This window comes from Salmo salar, chromosome ssa19 (genome assembly GCF_905237065.1).
Source record: "Salmo salar chromosome ssa19, Ssal_v3.1, whole genome shotgun sequence".
In the NCBI taxonomy this organism is placed as follows: domain Eukaryota; kingdom Metazoa; phylum Chordata; class Actinopteri; order Salmoniformes; family Salmonidae; genus Salmo; species Salmo salar.
Genome location: NC_059460.1, coordinates 68,971,334 through 68,989,924, shown reverse-complemented (window position 1 = coordinate 68,989,924; position 18,591 = coordinate 68,971,334). Strand labels below are relative to the sequence as shown.

The 18,591-nt window shown below is 41.8% G+C and overlaps 1 protein-coding gene across 3 annotated transcripts in view; it reads right to left on the bottom strand.

Annotated features, from left to right (window-relative positions):
- LOC106579432 (cadherin-23) overlaps nt 1-18,591 on the bottom strand; it is a 706,260-nt gene that overhangs the window by 171,893 nt on the left and 515,776 nt on the right. The window lies entirely within an intron of this gene.

The window sequence follows — 18,591 nt, the reverse complement described above, 5'->3', positions numbered from 1 at the left end:
CGCGACCCGGAACCGAGTGAGTCTGCCCGCGACCCGGAACCGAGTGAGTCTGCCTATAGCCCGGAGCTCCCAGAGTCGTCCTACAGCCCGGAGATCCCAGAGTCGCCCTACAGTCCAGGGTCTTTAGTGACTGTCCTCAGGCAGAGGTATGCAGTGGGGGTGGTTAGGTCAGGCAGGGGTTTAAGGCCTGAGCCTAAGCCACCTCCACTGTAGGAGGTTTTGGGAGGGGGGGGTGAAGCACAGGTGCCGTCGGTGATGGCAGCCACCCTCCCTTTCCTCCCTTTAGTTAGGGGTTTATTTTTTTATTTTTTTGTTGTTGAGGTGCATCCGGGGTCTGCACCTTTAGGCGGGGTACTGTCACATCCTGACCAGTATAGGGGTTATTTGTAGGTTGGTCAGGACGTAGCAGAGGGTATATGTTTTATGTGGTTCGGGGGTTATGTGTATTGTAGAAGGGTGTTTTATTTATGTATTACGGGGTTTTGGTGTATGTTCTGGGTTTTGTATTCTAGGTTGGTTTTCTAGTTTGTTTATTTCTGTGTGGCTCCCGATCAGGAACAGCTGTACGTCGTTGTTCCTGATTGGGAGTCATATATTAGTTGCGTGTTTTCACCTGGGGATTTGTGAGTAGTTGTATTTCGCACTGCTAGTGATTATTGTAGCCTGTGAAACTGTCACCTGTCGTTCTTTGTTTATTATTTTGTTTCGTGTTATCTTTATTCATTAAATATAATGATGAACATGCAACCCGCTGCTCCTTGGTCCTCTCTACAATACAACAGCCGTTACACATTACAGCATCTGTGCTGTAAAGTGACACTTTCTAAGGCTTCCATTGGCTCTCTAAAGCCGCCAGAAAGTGGAATGGGGTGTCTGCTGTCTCTTGGCAAAGTACAGCAGCTCTGTTTGTGAGTGGTCAGCCTGGGGACAGTGAGACTGGAGATGCGCGGTCACGAGACTTCTCAATTTTTTTCTTTCAGCCTTTGAATGAATACAACGTTGCCCGGTTGGAATATTATCCCTATTTTAAGAGACAAATAGCATAAAAAAGGATTTTAAACAGCGTTTGACATGCTTCTAAGTATGGTAATGGAATATTTTGAAATTCTTCGTCACGAAATGCGCTCCCGAGTCACCCTTCGGATAGTGACCTGAACGCACAAACAAAACGGAACTATTTGGATATAACTATGGATTATTTGGAACCAAAACAACATTTGTTGTTGAAGTAGAAGTCCTGGGAGTGCATTCTGACGAAGAACAGCAAAGGTAATTCAATTTTTCAAATAGTAATTCTGAGTTTAGTGAGCCCCAAACTTGGTGGGTGTCAAATTAGCTAGCCTGTGATGGCCGAGCTATGTACTCAGAATATTGCAAAATGTGCTTTCGCCGAAAAGCTATTTTAAAATCGGACATAGCGATTGCCTAAAGGAGTTCTGTATCTATCATTCTTAAAATAATTGTTATGTATTTTGTGAACGTTTTATCATGAGTAATTTAGTAAATTCACCAGACGTTTTCGGTGGGTATGCTAGTTCTGAACATCACATGCTAATGTAAAAAGCTGGTTTTTGATATAAATATGAACTTGATTGAACAAAACATGCATGTATTGTATAACATAATGTCCTAGGAGTGTCATCTGATGAAGATCATCAAAGGTTAGTGCTGCATTTAGCTGTGGTTTGGGTTTATGTGACATATATGCTTGCTTGGAAAATGGCTGTGTGATTATTTGTGTCTATGTACTCTCCTAACATAATCTAATGTTTTGCTTTCGCTGTAAAGCCTTTTTGAAATCAGACAATGTGGTTAGATTAACGAGAGTCTTATCTTTAAAATGGTGTAAAATAGTTGATTGTTTGAGAATTGAATTGTGGTATTTTAGTTGGTTTTGTATTTCGCGTCGTGCGATGCCATTGGCTGTTGGCTAGGGGTTCCGCAGGCGGAACGGGGTTCCGCTAGCGGAACGTCTGTCCTCAACAGGTAAACAGATTTGCCTTAATGCGCCTCAACTGGATCTATAACAAAAAAAAAAAAAACATTTGTTTTAGCATCATGAAATGGACATTGTACGATTTCTCAATAGATAAACTACGATAGATAAATGGCTGGTTCTATTTTTCCTTTCACCATAGGTTTATGTACTTTGACGTGAAGTGGTGAAATTAGCACTGTATTGCCGTTTTCGACCTTTAATACTACAAAATGTACATTAAGAGCATTGTGGCCTCGACGCCTGTGCTCAGTAAGTTTCGTCTTTTAAGTTTGTTCCGTTTACGAGAAACAGCCATGTCCATTTGGTTATGAAATGTCCCTTTGCCATATACAGTCAGTTGCCATCTGGTGGAATTTCCGGTACAGCAGAAAAAAGTTAAAAAATATATATCTCAGAAACTGAGTGTCCTGGAAACATTCTTTTTTGACTTCCCAGAAGACCAGGCCTTGGGGGGTGGCCTGAGGCCATCAGCCTATTTAAATAGCACCTGCGGACGTCTAGTAAGTGACTGTCCATTTGCCTTATGAAATTCCTAAGGGAGCTGCCACAAGAGTCCCTAATGTAGGGAATGCTGTGTCTTTGTTTTTACTGAGACATGGCTTACTGACAATACATTTGACTCTGCTATTCAACCAGACGGCTTCCCCATATTACGAATGAATCGAACGGCGGCTTCTGGTAAGAGTCGGGGGGATGTGTAGGTTTGTTCATAAACACTTCCTGGTGTTCCGAAGATGAAAACATCGGCAGCTCCTGGAGTTTCTGATGCTAAAATGCCAACCCCACTATATGCCGGTGGAATTCATGTGTGTTATTATCACAGCTGTGTACGTACCGCCACAAGCAAACAACAAGGTGGCACTCAAGGAACTGTACAAGAATCCTCTCACCCGGAAGCGTTTTTTATTGTCCCAGGTGACTTTAAGCCCGTCTAAAACACATTTTCTCCAAATAATCACCAACATGAATCTTTCCCCACAAGATGATCAGCCATGTATACACAAAGCCATTCCCCTCTCCCACTTCGGCCAATCAGATCACGTCTCTTTGTTCCTACTCCCCGCCTACAATCAGCAAGTTACCAGCAAAGAAGATTAGTGAGGCACTGGACAGAGGAGGCAGACTCAATGCTGTATGATTGTTTTGGAACACTGATTGGAATATGTAAAAAAATCCAACCAAACAGGACTCATCTAGCAACATTGAGGACTATACATTGTCAGTCACAGGCTTCATTAGGAAATGTGTTGGTGACGTTTTACCTTCAATAACAAGCTGGACATATCCCAACCAAAACCCTGGAACCCCGGTGACTCGGTGGCGTGTGACCCGTACAAGGCAAGCAGGTACGAGCTACTCAAATCCATTAGGGATGCAAAAAGACAATACAGACTCAAACTTGAATTGATGTTTCGACAATTCGGACTTGCGTCAAATGTGGCAAGGACTACACCCTATCATAGACTAGAAAGGAAAATCCAGCTGTATGGTGCCCACCGAAGCCTCCCTCTCAGATGAGGTTAACACATTCTGTGCTTGCTTCAAGGCAGACAATACTGAGCCATCCATGAAGACTCTCCCTGCTCCAGATGACCAGGTTCTTTCGCTCTCCGAGGCTCACAAAGCCGCCGGCCCAGATGGCACCCCTGGCCGCATCCTCAGAGTGTGTGCTGACCAGTTGGCGGGCATCTTCTTGGACATCTTCAACCTGTCCCTGTCCCAGGCTGTAGTCCCCACCTGCTTTAAGGAGACCACCATCGTCCCAGTGACCAAGAAAAACAAAGTGACATGCCCAAATGACTATTGCCCAGTCACGCTCACCTTGTCATCATGACGTGCTTCAAGAGGCTGGTCATGGCTCACATCAAGGTCAGCATGCCAGGCACACTGGGCCCAATCCAATTTGCATACTGCATCAACAGGAAGATGCTGTCATAACTTGCTCTGTTGGGTGAGGATCATAGGCGCCAGATTTTCCTCCCCCACCAGTTTTATGACCGGTCGTAAACACCATGTAGAAACTTTACGTTTGGCAGGTTTGAGGGGAAAGAAACCTCTTTGTTACAAGGAGATTCCTCCATCCAAAACGGTAACATCAAACGATTGAATAATGAAACAATATTTCTGTATTCCAAACAATTGAATAGTCTGTGGGTCCTTAAAGAACAATCCTGCCGAATTCAATACTAATTGGTGATGTAACTAAGGACAGTAGAACAACATAACTGTATCTCTGAATATGTATATTTCCTAGTAATCAGATTCACATCTAGATGTTGTGGAACTTGTATGATTAAATATGAAACTATTTGTGAGAAGATGTAATGTGATGTTAGCCTTCGAACTGCCTTAACCCAGTCAGTGGCCACGCCCACGTGAGCACAGACATTACGACAAAAAGGAGGGAACGCCCCTTTTTCCCAGAGTGCATAATAATTACTCGTGACAGAATTCACATTAGACCATACAGCATGAAGCGGTGGCTACATGGCTGAGAAATGGTTTAAAACTAGAGAACAAGCAGGCAAATGGTGTGACCCGGACGTCATGAATGGTTAAGAAACTTTGAAACACTGAAACTTTCTTGAGTGAAGAAGATAAAGACTACACAGGAATATTCAGTCTGTAGCTGTTTAAGTACTTTAGTCTGCTAAACGCGACCGAGAACCACCGGGTGGCACTCTGAAAGATCCATTCTAAAGGACTTTTCCATATCAAATTACCATTGGTATGTCTGACATATCCAGGTAACAGAGCTACAACTACAAAATACTTTGATCTCTGGGGGACAAACCAGAGACTTTCTATCGATTACTGCCCAGACGGATCGAGTGTTTTCAATGGAGAGACAGCAAAGACATATAAACGTAAATATGTACATTGCAATTATTTCGAATGAGCGGCCATTCATGTGCAAAGTATTCACATTTCCATGAGCATAGTTCTCCGCTGTATGTACACTACTGTTCAAAAGTTGTAGCTGGAAATGGCCGATTTTTTTATGGAATATCTACATAGGCGTACAGAGGCCTATAATCAGCAACCATCACTCCTGTGTTCCAATGGCACGTTGTGTTAGCTAATCCAAGTTTATCATTTTAAAAGGTGAACTGATCATTAGAAAACCCTTTTGCATTATGTTATCACAACTGAAAACTGTTGTTCTGATTAACCTCTATGGGCTAGGTGGGACACTTGCGTCCCACCTACTCAACAGCCAGTGTAATCCCGTGGCGCGTTATTCATATTCCTCAAAAATGCAAAAACTTCAATTTTTCAAACATATGACTATTTTACACCATTTTAAAGACAAGACTCTCGTTAATCTAACCACACTGTCCGATTTCAAAAAGGCTTTACAACGAAAGCAAAACATTAGATTATGTCAGCAGAGTACCCAGCCAGAAATAATCAGACACCCATTTTCAAGCTAGCATATAATGTCACATAAACCCAAACCACAGCTAAATGTAGCACTAACCTTTGATGATCTTCATCAGATGACAATCCTAGGACATTATGTTATACAATACATGCATGTTTTGTTCAATCAAGTTCATATTTATATCAAAAAACAGCTTTTCACATTAGCATGTGACTAGCATGTGACTAGCATTCCCACCGAACACTGCCGGTGAATTTACTAAATTACTCACGATAAACGTTCACAAAAAGCATAACAATTATTTTAAGAATTATAGATACAGAACTCCTCTATGCACTCGATATGTCCGATTTTAAAATAGCTTTTCGGTGAAAGCACATTTTGCAATATTCTCAGTAGATAGCCCGGCATCTCAGGGCTAGCTATTTAGACACCCAGCAAGTTTAGCACTCACCAAAGTCAGATTTACTATAAGAAAAATGTTATTACCTTTGCTGTCTTCGTCAGAATGCACTCCCAGGACTTCTACTTCAATAACAAATGTTGGTTTGGTTCAAAATAATCCATTGTTATATCCAAATAGCGGCGTTTTGTTCGTGCGTTCAAGACACTATCCGAAAGGGTAAATAAGGGTGACAAGCATGGCGCAATTCGTGATAAATTTGTATGCAATTTTTCTCATAAAAAAGCGATAATATTCCGACCGGGAATCTGCGTTTAGGTAAACAGATGAAAGAAAATAAAGCATGGGGTCGACTCGGGCACGCGCCTAAGCCCATAGTACTCTGATCGGCCACTTGCCAAACGCGATAAAGTGTTTCAGCCAGAGGCTGCCTCGATATCGTTCAGCTTTTTCCCGGGCTCTGAGAGCCTATGGGAGCCGTAGGAAGTGTCACGTTATAGCAAAGATTCTCAGTCTTCAATAAAAAGAGCCAAGATGAAACACAACTTGTCAGACAGGCCACTTCCTGCATGGAATCTTCTCAGGTTTTGGCCTGCCATATGAGTTCTGTTATACTCACAGACACCATTCAAACAGTTTTAGAAACTTTAGGGTGTTTTCTATCCAAAGCCAATAATTATATGCATATTCTAGTTACTGGGCAGGAGTAGTAACCAGATTAAATCGGGTACGTTTTTTATCCGGCCGTGTCAATACTGCCCCCTAGCCCTAACAGGTTAAAGAAGCAATAACACTGGCCTTCTTTAGATGGGTTGAGTATCTGGAGCATGAGCATTTGTGGGTTCAATTACAGGCTCAAAATGGCCAGAAACAAAGAACTTTCTTCTGAAACTTGTCAGTCTGTTCTTGTTGTGAGAAATGAAGGCTATTCCATGCGAGAAATTGGCAAGAAACTGAAGATCTCGTACAATGCTTACTCCTTTCACAGAACAGCGCGAAATGGCATTAACAGAATAGAAAGAGGAGTGGGAGGCCCTGGAGTACAACTGAGCAAGAGGACAAGTACATTAGTGTGTCTAGTTTGAGAAACAGACGCCTCACAGGTCCTCAACTGGCAGCTTCATTAAATAGTACCCGCAAAACACCAGTCTCAACGTCAACAGTGAAGAGGCGACTCCAGGATGCTGGCATTCTAGGCAGAGTTGCAAAGAAAAAGCCATATCTCAGATTGGCCAATAAAAAGAAAAGATTAAGATGGCCAAAATAACACAGACACTGGACAGAGGAACTCTGCCTAGAAGGCCAGCATCCCGGAGTTGCCAGCATCCCGTAAAATGCTTACTTACAAGCTCTTAACCAACAATGCAGTTTTAAGAAAAAGAAGAGTTAAGAAAATATTTACTAAATAAACTAAAGTAAAAAATAAAAGAGCAACTATAAAATAACAATGAGGCTATATACAGGGGGTACCGGTACCGAGTCGATGTGAGGGGGGTACAGGTAAGTCAAGGTAATTGAGGTAATATGTACATGTAGGTAGGGGTAAAGTGACTATGTATAGATAATAAACAGCAAGTAGCAGAAGCAGCGCAAATAGTCCGGGTAGCCATTTGATTAGCTGTTCAGCAGTCTTATGGCTTGGGGGTAGAAGTTGTTAAGAAGCCTTTTGGACCTAGACTTGTCGCTCCGTTATCGCTTGCAGTGCGGTAGCAGAGAGAAAAGTATGACTAGGGTGGCTGGAGTTTTTGGAAATTTTAAGGCCTTCCTCTGATGCAGGCCTGGTATAGAGGTCCTAGATGGCAGAAAGCTTGGCTCCAGTGATGTACTGGGACGTACGCACTACCCTCTGTAGCGCCTTGTGGTTGGAGGCTGAGCAGTTGCCATACAAGGCGGTGATGCAACATGGACAGGATGCTCTCAATGTTGCAGCTGTAGTACTTTTTGAGGATCTGGGGACCCATGTCAAATCTTTTCAGTCTCCTGAGGGGGAAAAGGCATTGTTGTGCCCTCTTCACGACTGTCTTGGTGTGTTTGGGCCATGATAGTTTGTTGGTGATGTGGACACCGAGGAACTTAAAGCTTTCAACCTGCTCCCCTACAGCCCCGTCAATGAGAATGGGGGCATGCTCAGCCCTCCTTGATCACATTGAGGGAGAGGTTCAGGAGGGAACTAAGCATGCACCCCTGAGGGGCCCCCGTGTTGAAGATCATCATTGCAGATGTGTTGTTGCCTACCCTTACCACCTGGGGGCAGCCCGTCAGGAAGTCCAGGATGCAGTTGCAGAGGGAGATGCAAAGTGATGAGCTTTGAGGGCACTATGGTGTTGAACGCTGAGCTGTAGTCAATGAACAGCATTCTCACGTAGCTGTTCCTTTTGTCCAGGTGGGAAAGGACAGTGTTGAGTGCAATAGAGATTGCGTCATCTGTGGATCTGTTGGGGCAGTATGCAAATTGGAGTGGGTTTAGGGTTTCTGGGATGATGGTGTTGATGTGAGCCATGACCAGCCTTTCAAAGCACTTCGTGGCTACAGACGTGAGTGCTATGAGTCAGTAGTCATTTAGGCAGGTTACCTTAGTGTTCTTGGGCACAGGGACTATGGTGGTCTGCTTGAAACTAGTAGATATTACAGAGATAGAAGGTCAGGGTGCCTTGTTAGGATTCGTAGGCAAGTGAGTAAATCGCCATTACTATCGGTTCTATTGGCCAACGTGCAATCACTGGAAAACAAACTCAATGATCTACGGTCGAGACTATCCTACCAACGGGACATTATTTAAAAACTGTAATATCTAGTTTCACTGTCGTGGCTGAATGACGACAAGGATAATATAGAGCTGGCTGGGTTTTCTGTGCATCGGCAGGACAGAGCAGCTGCGTCTGGTAAGACGAGGGGCGGGGGTGTGTGTCTATTTGTCTATAACAGCTGGTGTGCGATGTCTAATTTGAACGAAGTCTCAAGGTATTGCTCGCCTGAAGTAGAGCACCTCATTGATAAGCTGTAGACCACACTACCTACCATCTATATTATTCATAGGTGTCTATTTACCACCACAAACCGATGCTGGCACTAAGACTGCACTCAAGGAGCTGTATAAGGCCATAAGCAAAGAAGAAAATGCTCATCCAGAAGCGGCGCTCCTAGTGGCCAACGACTTTAACGCAGGCAAACTAAAATGGCTACCAGCATGTTACATGTGTAACGAGAAGAAAAAAAAAACTAGACCACCTGTCCTCCACACATAGAGATGCATACAATGCTCTCCCTCGCCCTCCATTTGGCAAATCTGCCCATAATTATATCCTCCTGATTCCTGCTTACAAGCAAAAACTAAAGCAGGAAGTACCAGTGACTCGCTCAATACGGAAGTGGCCAGATGACGCGGATGCTACGCTACAGGACTTTTTTGCTAGCACAGACTGGAATATGTTCCGTGATTCATTCAATGGCATTGAGGAGTATACCACCTCAGTTACCATCTTCATCAATAAGTGCATTGACGACGTCATCCCCACTGTGACAGTACGTACATGTCCCAACCAGAAGCCATGGATTACATTAAATCAAATTTTTATTTGTCACATGCGCCGAATATAACCTTACGTGAGGTTGGGGTAAAGTGACCATGCATAGATAATTAACAGTGAGTAGCAGCAGTGGAAAAACAAAGGGGGGGTGTCAATGTAAATAGTCCGTGGCCATTTGATTAATTGCTCAGCAGTCTTATAGCTCGGGGGCCCTCAGGGGTGCGTGCTTAGTGCCCTCCTGTCCTACCTGTTCTACCTCAGGCAAGCAAAACCTCGAGACTTCCTGAATATTAGATTTCACGCACAAGCTTTAATTGACAAATAGACACAGACCGCCATCCCTTGTCTTACCGGAGGTAGCTGTTCTGTCTTGCCGATGCACGGAAAAAACAGCCAACTGTATATTATCTTTGTCGTCGTTGTGGTGGCCAAATCAGAATTAGCTAAGTAACATAGATAATTAAGATGTCTTATCTGCAGAATATGTTTATATGATTGAACTGTTGAAAACTCTTGTTATTAGAATGTCTCCTTTCGACTCTGGTGTCGGCAGCTGCACTTCCTCCCTCAAATGGGCCTCAGTCACCTTGGGTCCAGAGAGTGGAGAAGTCAGGCTTGTCTATCACATGTCCCTGTTGCTCTGCAGAATATCAGCAAGGAGTATGGCAAAGGAGGTCAGAAGGAAATATTGTTTCCATATATGAACTGTGTGTCTCTATTGCAAACCATGTGAAGGGATGGCGTGCCTATTGGGGAACCAATCACTTGTCTCCTCAGTGTCTGTGCTTCAGTTACCTCCTGATAGGGGGAGATTGTTCTCTCCCCTAGCTCAAGGTGGAAACTAAGTTACAACAAATGTCCTAAGTTCTTAGTACTGAACAAAACAACAAGTTCCTTGTATTTGGGGCCTAAGGTCTGACACAGGATGTGTGGGGTTAGTGTCTGGAACCATTGTACAAGCACGTCATCTCTGAGGTTGCATCTATCCTGACCTATCCTGAGATAGTATATAACCCAGAGGCTTACTCCACTCAGTGAGCACTCACTCCATTAATTTGTGTTTGATGTGACCTGCTCCCTTATTAATAAGTTAATAAAGATTTAATTTAAGTATAACTCTGACTTGTGTGATAAGCTCGTCTCTCCTCATTTGATAGTATTTAGAAATTCCACTACTTCGTTCAGCCACAACTCAGAGAAACATAAGATGTTGCAGTTTTTAATGTCCCATTGGTAGGATAGTCTTGAATAGAGCTCATCCAGTTTATTCTCCAATGATTGCACGTTGGCCAATAGGACAGATGGTAGAGGCAGGTTACCAACTCGCCAATGAATTCTCACAAGACATTCCGACCTGCATCCCCAGTATCGGCATCTTCTCTTCATGCGAATGACTGGGATTTGGTCCTGGTTGGGTATATGCAGTAAATCCTTCGTGTCCGACATGTTAAAGAAAAAATCTTTGTCCGGTTCGAGGTGAGAAATCGCTGTTATGATATCCAGAAGCTCTTTTTGGTGGCAGAAACATTATGTACAATTTAAGTTACAAACATCAAGAAAAAACACACAAAATAGCACAATTGGTTAGGAGCCCGTAAAACGACAGCCATCCCCTTTGGCGCCATTCTCTACTTTCAACACTATTGTTCCCTCCAAGCTCGACACCAATCTCTAGAGCCCTGGGACTGGACACAACACTCAACAACTGGATCCTGGACATCCTGATGGGCAGACCACAAGCTATGAGTATTGGCAACCACACCTCCTCCACAATGACCCTTAACACAGGGGGCCCCCCATGGTTGTCCTCTGCTCTCTGCTATACTCCCTGTTCACCCACAACTATGTGGCTTTGCAAAACACCAACTCCAAGTTTGCTGTCGACACCATAGTTGTAGGCCAACGACGAGTCAGCCTATAGGGAGGAGGTAAGGGAACTGGCATTGTGGTGTCATGACAACAACCTTTCCCTTAACGTCAGCAAAATAATGGAGCTGATTGTTGACTTGAAGAAGCAGAGAAGGGAACATGCCCGATCCACATCAATGGGACTGTAGTAGAGAGAGTCATGAGTTTTAAGTTCCTTAGCATCCACATCACCGAGGACTTGTCATCAGAGCATGAGGTCTGATACCAACAAGCTCAGAGACAGTTTATATCTACAAGCCATCAGACTACTGAACAATTGAACTGGACTGACCACCTGCTCTGATTTTCCGCACCTTAGCACACATTACAACTGCTGCTATCAGACTCTTATTATACTGCTCCATTTATACACTTGCACCCCATCCTTCCCCAATACACATCTTAATATTGTACTATAAATTGTGTCTTCCTGTATTATACTTATGCTGAAATGTTTATTCTATTCTACTGCCATTTACTTTATGTTCATATTCTTATTTTTCACTATTTTTTATTGTTGTTGCATTGTCAAGAAGAACCTGCAAGTAAGCATTTAGTTGGATAATGTATACCATGAGTATGCTGTACATTCAACTGTACATACGGGTCAATACTCAATTACCTAGACCCAAGAACCATAGGCAAGGCTCTACATTGCAATCTGAATGTTCAATGTGCACAATAAGCTGAATATTGAGGTTATTTCCCACAGTTAAAGTTCCCTAATATGAGCTATGATGCTAATATTTGTGTAAACTCTTCAGAATTGTAATCTGTTGGTGTCAAGGGCTGATACTCCCTTTCATGGACCCAATATCCATAGGTAAGGCTGTACATTACAATATGAATGTTCAATACATAGTACCCACTGGGCACAGATGTCAGTTCAACGTCTAGTTTTATTTTACATTTTAGTTGAGTTGATTAAAGTTAAAAGTTAAAGAAATATGAAATGCCCTTACATTGATGACTTTTTGCAAATCCAATCAGTTTTACACGTTGATTCAACATCATCACATAGATTTTTTGTGATGAAATGACGTGCAAACATTGTTGATCCAACCAGTTTTTGCCCAGTGGGTAGGTTGACTGGTGAGAACAGTGGTTTCAGAGTCCTGCAATAAAAGCTATGACGCTAATATGTGTGTGAACTCCTCAGAATTGTAATCTGTAGGTTAACATAGGCTGTACATCACAATATGAATGTCAATACCACAATAAGCTGTATAGTGAGGTGATTTCCCACAGTTAAGTTACCTAATATGAGCTACGCCGCTAAAATTTCAATAGCTATTTTCTTTTTTGTGTCAATTGAACCAATTTTTGTCTTTTGTTTAATTTATATAACAACATTCCAACCTTGTTTAGCATTATCTAGTCCAAATATGGCATGATTCCACTATTTGTATCTGTTTGCATCACTTTCAATGGGGAACCTTTATTTTGAAGGAGAACTGCAAATTCCATTATTGTGGCTATCTTCACATAGGTGTGAATGCCAAAATCAGTTGCTTCCCGCAGCTGTAGCCTATCACATGCCACCGGCAGTATCTAACGTGGCCAATTGCTTTCACCCATCTCTATTTTATTTGGAGAAAAACAGCAGAATACACAAAAAATTGATTGTAATATTGGTAGTAACAATCCGGATGTGTACCCGGCTCCAAGAGAGGGCTATATGGGGCCCCTCAGTTCAAACTTGTGCCCCCTCAGTTTCCATAAAAAGCGTGAAAAAAACTATTCTCATTCAAGGGTTTTTCTTAAATTTGACTATTTTCTACATTGTAGAATAATAGTGAAGACATCAAAACAATGAAATAACACATACTGTATAGAATCAGGTAGTAACAAATCCAAATATATTTTATATTTGAGATTCTTCAAATAGTCACCCTTTGTCTTGATGACAGTTTTGCACACTCTTGGCATTCTCTCAACCAGCTACAATGTAGAAAATAGTAAAAATATAGAAAAAACCTTTGAGTAGGTGTTCTAAAACTTTTGACCGGTAGTGTGTATATATAATAAATGCCACTTGAGCTTAGTCCAATTGTCGTACCCCATCAGAATCCAAAATATACAGTTTGTATTCAGACCCCTTGACTTTGTCCACATTTTGTTACGTTACAGCCTTAATCTAAAATGTATTAAATCATTTTCAATCCTCAGAAGTCTACACACAATACCCCATAATGACAGATTTTTTTTCAAATATATTACAAATACAAAAACATACCTTATTTACATAAGTATTCAGACCCTTTGTTACGAGACTCGAAATTGAGCTCAGGTGCATCCTGTTTCCATTGATTATCCTTGAGATGTTTCTACAACTTGATTGGAGTCCACCTGTGGTAAATTCAGTTGATTGGACATGATTTGGATAGGCACACACCTGTCAAGATAAGGTCCAACAATTGACAGTGCATGTCAGAGCAAAAACCAAGCCATGAGGTCGAAGGAATAATCCGTAGTGACAGACAGAATTGTGTTGAGGCACAGATCTGGCAAAGGGTACCAAAAACGTTTTACAGCATTGAAGGTCCCCAAGAACACAGCGGTCTCCATCATTCTTAAATGGAAGAAGTTTGGCACCACCAAGACAATTCCTACAGCTGGCTGCACGGCCAAACTGAGCAATCGGGGGAGAAGGGCCTTGGTCAGGGAGGTGACCAAGAGCACGATGGTCACTCTGACAGAGCTCTAGAGTTCCTCTGTGGAGATGGGAGAACCTTCCAGAAGGACAACCATCTCTGCAGCACTCCACAAATCAGGCCTTTATGGTAGAGTGGCCAGATGGAAGCCACTCCTCGGTAAAACATACATAACAGCCTGCTTGGAGTTTGCCAAAAGGCAGCTAAAGACTCTCAGACCATGAGAATCAAGATTCTCTGGTCTGATGAAACCAAGAATGCCAAGCGTCACATCTGGAGTAAACCTGGCACCATTCGTATGGTGAAGCGCGGTGGTGATAGCATCATGCTATGGGGGTGTTTTTCAGTGTCAGGGACTGGGAGGTTAGTCAGGATCAAGCCAAAGATGAATGGAGCAAAGTACAGAGAGATCCTTGATGAAAACCTGTTCCAGAGTGCTCGGGACCTCAGACTGGGGCAAAGGTTCACCTTCCAAAAGGACAATAACCCTAAGCACACAGCCAAGACAATGCAGCAGTGGCTTCGGGACAAGTCTCTGAATGTAATTGAGTGGCCCAACCAGAGCCTGGACTTGAAACTGATCAAACATCTCTGGAGAGACCTGAAAATAGCTGTGAAGCAACACTCGCCATCAAACCAAACAAACCTTGAGAGGATCTGCAGAGAAGAATGGGAGAAACTCCCCAAATACAGGAGTGCCAAGCTTGTAGCGCCATACCCAAGAAGACTTGAGGCTGTAATTACTGCCAAAGGTGCTTCAACAAAGTACTGAGTAAAGGATCTGAATACTAATGCAAATGTGATATTTCGTTTATATTTTATATAAATTAGCCAACATTTCTCACAACCTGTTTTTGCATTGTCATTATGAGGTATTCTGCGTAGATTGATGAGGGGAAAAAACATGTTATCAATTTTAGAATAAGGCTGTAACCTAACAAATTGTGAAAAAAGTCAAGGGGTCTGATTACAGTGTCTCGCAAAAGAATTCATCCTCCTTGGTGTTTTTCCTATTTTGTTACAATACAAGCTGTAATGTAAATTTATTTTTATTTGGATTTTATGCAATGGACATACACAAAATAGTCAAAATTGGTGAAGTGAAATAAAAAAATTACTTGTTTCAAAAAATTACCCCCCCCCCCCCAAAAAAACAGAAAAGTGGTGGGCGCATATGCATATGTGAAATAAAGTCCACCTGTGTGCAATCTAAGTGTCACATGATCTGTCACATGATATCAGTAAATACACACCTGTGCTGAAAGGCCACAGAGTCTGCAACACCACTAAGCAAGGGGCACCACCAAGACAAAGTTGTGGAGAAGTACAGATCAGGGTTGGGTTATAAAAAAATATCAGAAACTTTGAACATCCTATGGAGCACCATTAAATCCATTACTAAAAAATGGAAAGAATATGGCACCACAACAAAGCTGCCAAGAGAGGGCCGCCCACCAAATCTCACGGACCAGGCAAGGAGTGCATTAATCAGAGAGGCAACAAAGAGACCAAAGATAGCCCTGAAGGAGCTGCAAAGCTCCATCGTGGGGATTGGAGAATCTATCCACAGAACCACTCTAAGCCGTACTACACTCCACAGAGCTGGGCTTTACTGAAGAGTGGCCAGAAAAAAAGCCATTGCTTAATGAAGAAAATAGCAAACACATTTGGTGTTCGCCAAAAGGCACGTGAGAGACTCCCCAAACATATAGAAGAAGGTAGTCTGCTCAGATGAGTCTAAAATTGAGCTTTTTGGCCATCAAGGAAAATGCTATGTCTGGCGCAAACCCAACGTCTCACATCACCCTAGAACCCCATCCCCACAGTGAAGCATGGTGGTGGCAGCATCATCCTGTGGGAATATGTTTCATCTGCAGGGACTGGGAAACTGGTCAGAATTGAAGGAATGGTGGATGGCGTTAAATACAGGGAAATTCTTGAGGGAAACCTGTTTCAGTCTTCCAGAGATTTGAGACTGGGAAGGCGGTTCACCTTCCAGCAGGATAATGTTGTGTAAATCAAATGATACAAACCACCACAAATATATATTTTAATTCCAGGTTGTAAGGCAACAAAATAGGAAAAATGAAAAGGGGGTGAATACTTTTGCAATCCACTTTACTTTCCAAAGGCACTGTATGCTTGTTCTATTCAATTGTTTGTACAAATCATTTTTTTTAACAAACACTGTGTAGCCTCTGAATATGGTTACATTTTTATTTTTTGTATCCATAGCTCTATTGATGAATTTGAGGTGGTTACATTTCACTACCCCTGTTCCTCAGCTTTTTACTGAAAGAGTGGTGCGGTAGTTGGGTTTGTTGTTGTTTTGAACTCTAGATTGCCCCTTCAAGAACCAATGGGTATATGTCAAGATTCCCAGATTGCATGTGTGTCTTACATCAAAAATAAGTTTACATTACCAAGGACATTAATGGGATAAATCTACTCTAAGAGTATAAAGCGGTTTGAGAGAAGTTGGGAATCCTAATCAACCAATCCAATGTGAGTACATCTGTTGTGGAAGTACAGTAGATCAATAAACATACTGTCCTCTAGAAGGTATCTAAGCTGTGTATGCTGAAAAACATTGTTAATTCATAGGTCAAATTAGCTTTGAATTTCCTATATTTTTCAGCTTCAGGCAATAGCTAATATTTCAATTAAAACAATGTTTTTGTATTAATAAACATGGATATACAGCACACTGCAATGGAATTACTGTATGTGTACACAACGTATGGATGCACACGCATTGGCAAAACATTCATTTAAAAATGAAAACATGCTCATGTGCTGACATGCTGGATAATAATACTTCATATTCATCCTATGTAGCTTGAGTACATGTAATTGTCATATGTTTCCTGACTGAGAAGCCTGAATGTGGCATTTTAACAGTAAGCGGTAGAAATGGAACGAAATGGCACGAAATGGAAGAAAATAGACTCAAACAGGAACGGACAATCTGAAGTTGTCTAATAAGAAGCTATCATTTCATTTTCCACTGCATAATGTTTTTCTACCTTGTGCCTTAATAGCTAGGTTTCCATCTAATTGGCGACAGATTTTCATGCAAATATTGTAGAATCTGCATAACGACATGAAAACTTAAGCGGAAAGTCAATTTTTTGGAAACACCACTGGTGGATAAATGCGCATTCATCCACCAGTGGTGTTTCCACAAAATTGACTTGTTGCAGGTAAAAATCTATGCGTGATGACGTAGTGCACACAAAATGTACTTTTTCCGCTTAAGTTATCATGCACTGAATAAATGTATTTCAATGTGTTTCCATTGCATTTTCAACTCTACCGATAGTTTTGTCACAAAAACTGTTGCGTTGAATAGCAAATGTGCCTTCTCTGGTCTTGGCACATGTGCTCTAGTCAACAGCTCGCAGTTACAGTACAGGTACAGTGGTTGCTCCTTTAAAAGTTGTGTCATACTGCAGCACACCTTGAGGCTGCTGCAGCATTCTATGTCACATTATCTAAATGTCAGCCATTTTTTCTGTTAATGCGAGTTAGTGCTAGTTTGACCACCAGAGGACATCTTTGAGAAGCATTTGATAGTCTTCCATATTGGCATTACCAGAGAATTTCAAACCTTTTTTGTAATAACATAGTATATGGGATTGATTTTAAGAAATTTGGCTTAATTAATTTGATTAATATTATGGTGTTTCTTTTACATGAAAAACGAAATACTCGGGGTTTCCATTAGGATAGAATGGAAAATATGGCTCTGTACCACGTGACGGTCGAGAGTAGGCTACAGCATAAAAGGATTGGCGGATTCTAAATTGTTTGACTTCATTAGACAACTTTGTTCCAATATTTCTGTAAATCAGTGATATTTATTCCCATAGTAATTCGTTATGGATCCATAACTAAATCAACATCTGCATTTTGAAAGATTATTTTTCATTACGAAAGCATAAAGATGCCGATGACGAAATACAGTACTATAAGCCACCTGCATTTGTTTTTTAGGCTGCTGTGCAGTCCGACAAGTAAACATAGCCTACAATACATACTGTAGTAAACATGCAAAAGTGCCTAATTCCTTACATGAGGGAGAGCAGGCCATGTCTATACTACAGAATTCGGGCACGTGGGAGACTGGGGTTCAATTCCCTGATGGAGAGGAAGGAGTTGGCTGTCCTTGTAAATAAGATTTGTTCTTAACTGATTCCATATGTGTTATTTCATAGTTGTGATGTCTTCACTATTATTCTACAATATATAAAATAGTAAAAACAAAGACAAATCCTGGAATGAGTAGGTGTGTCCAAACTTTTGACTGGTACTTGCTTAATTAATTTGATTAATATTATGGTGTTTCTATTCCAAGAAAAACGAAAAACTCTCTGGGTTTCTGTTACGATGGAACGGAAAATAGGGCGCTGTACAACGTGACGGTCGGCAGTACAGTACTGGGCTATTTAGCTAAAGAATCCCTGTGTCATGTGGGCAGGGCACATGAGAGATCGGGTTTCAATTGCCCGACGGGGAGGAAGGAGTAGGCTGTCCTTGTAAATAAGAATTTGTTCTTAACCGACTTGCCTAGTTAAATTCAATCTGGAGTGCCTGTGCTGGTTGTGCGGGTAGGCTAGTCTACATGAGATTATTATGGATAAGAGCAAGAATATTTTTATTTGTCAAATGGCAATCAAGCATTGATCATCATGTCACCAGAATAAGACTCTCAA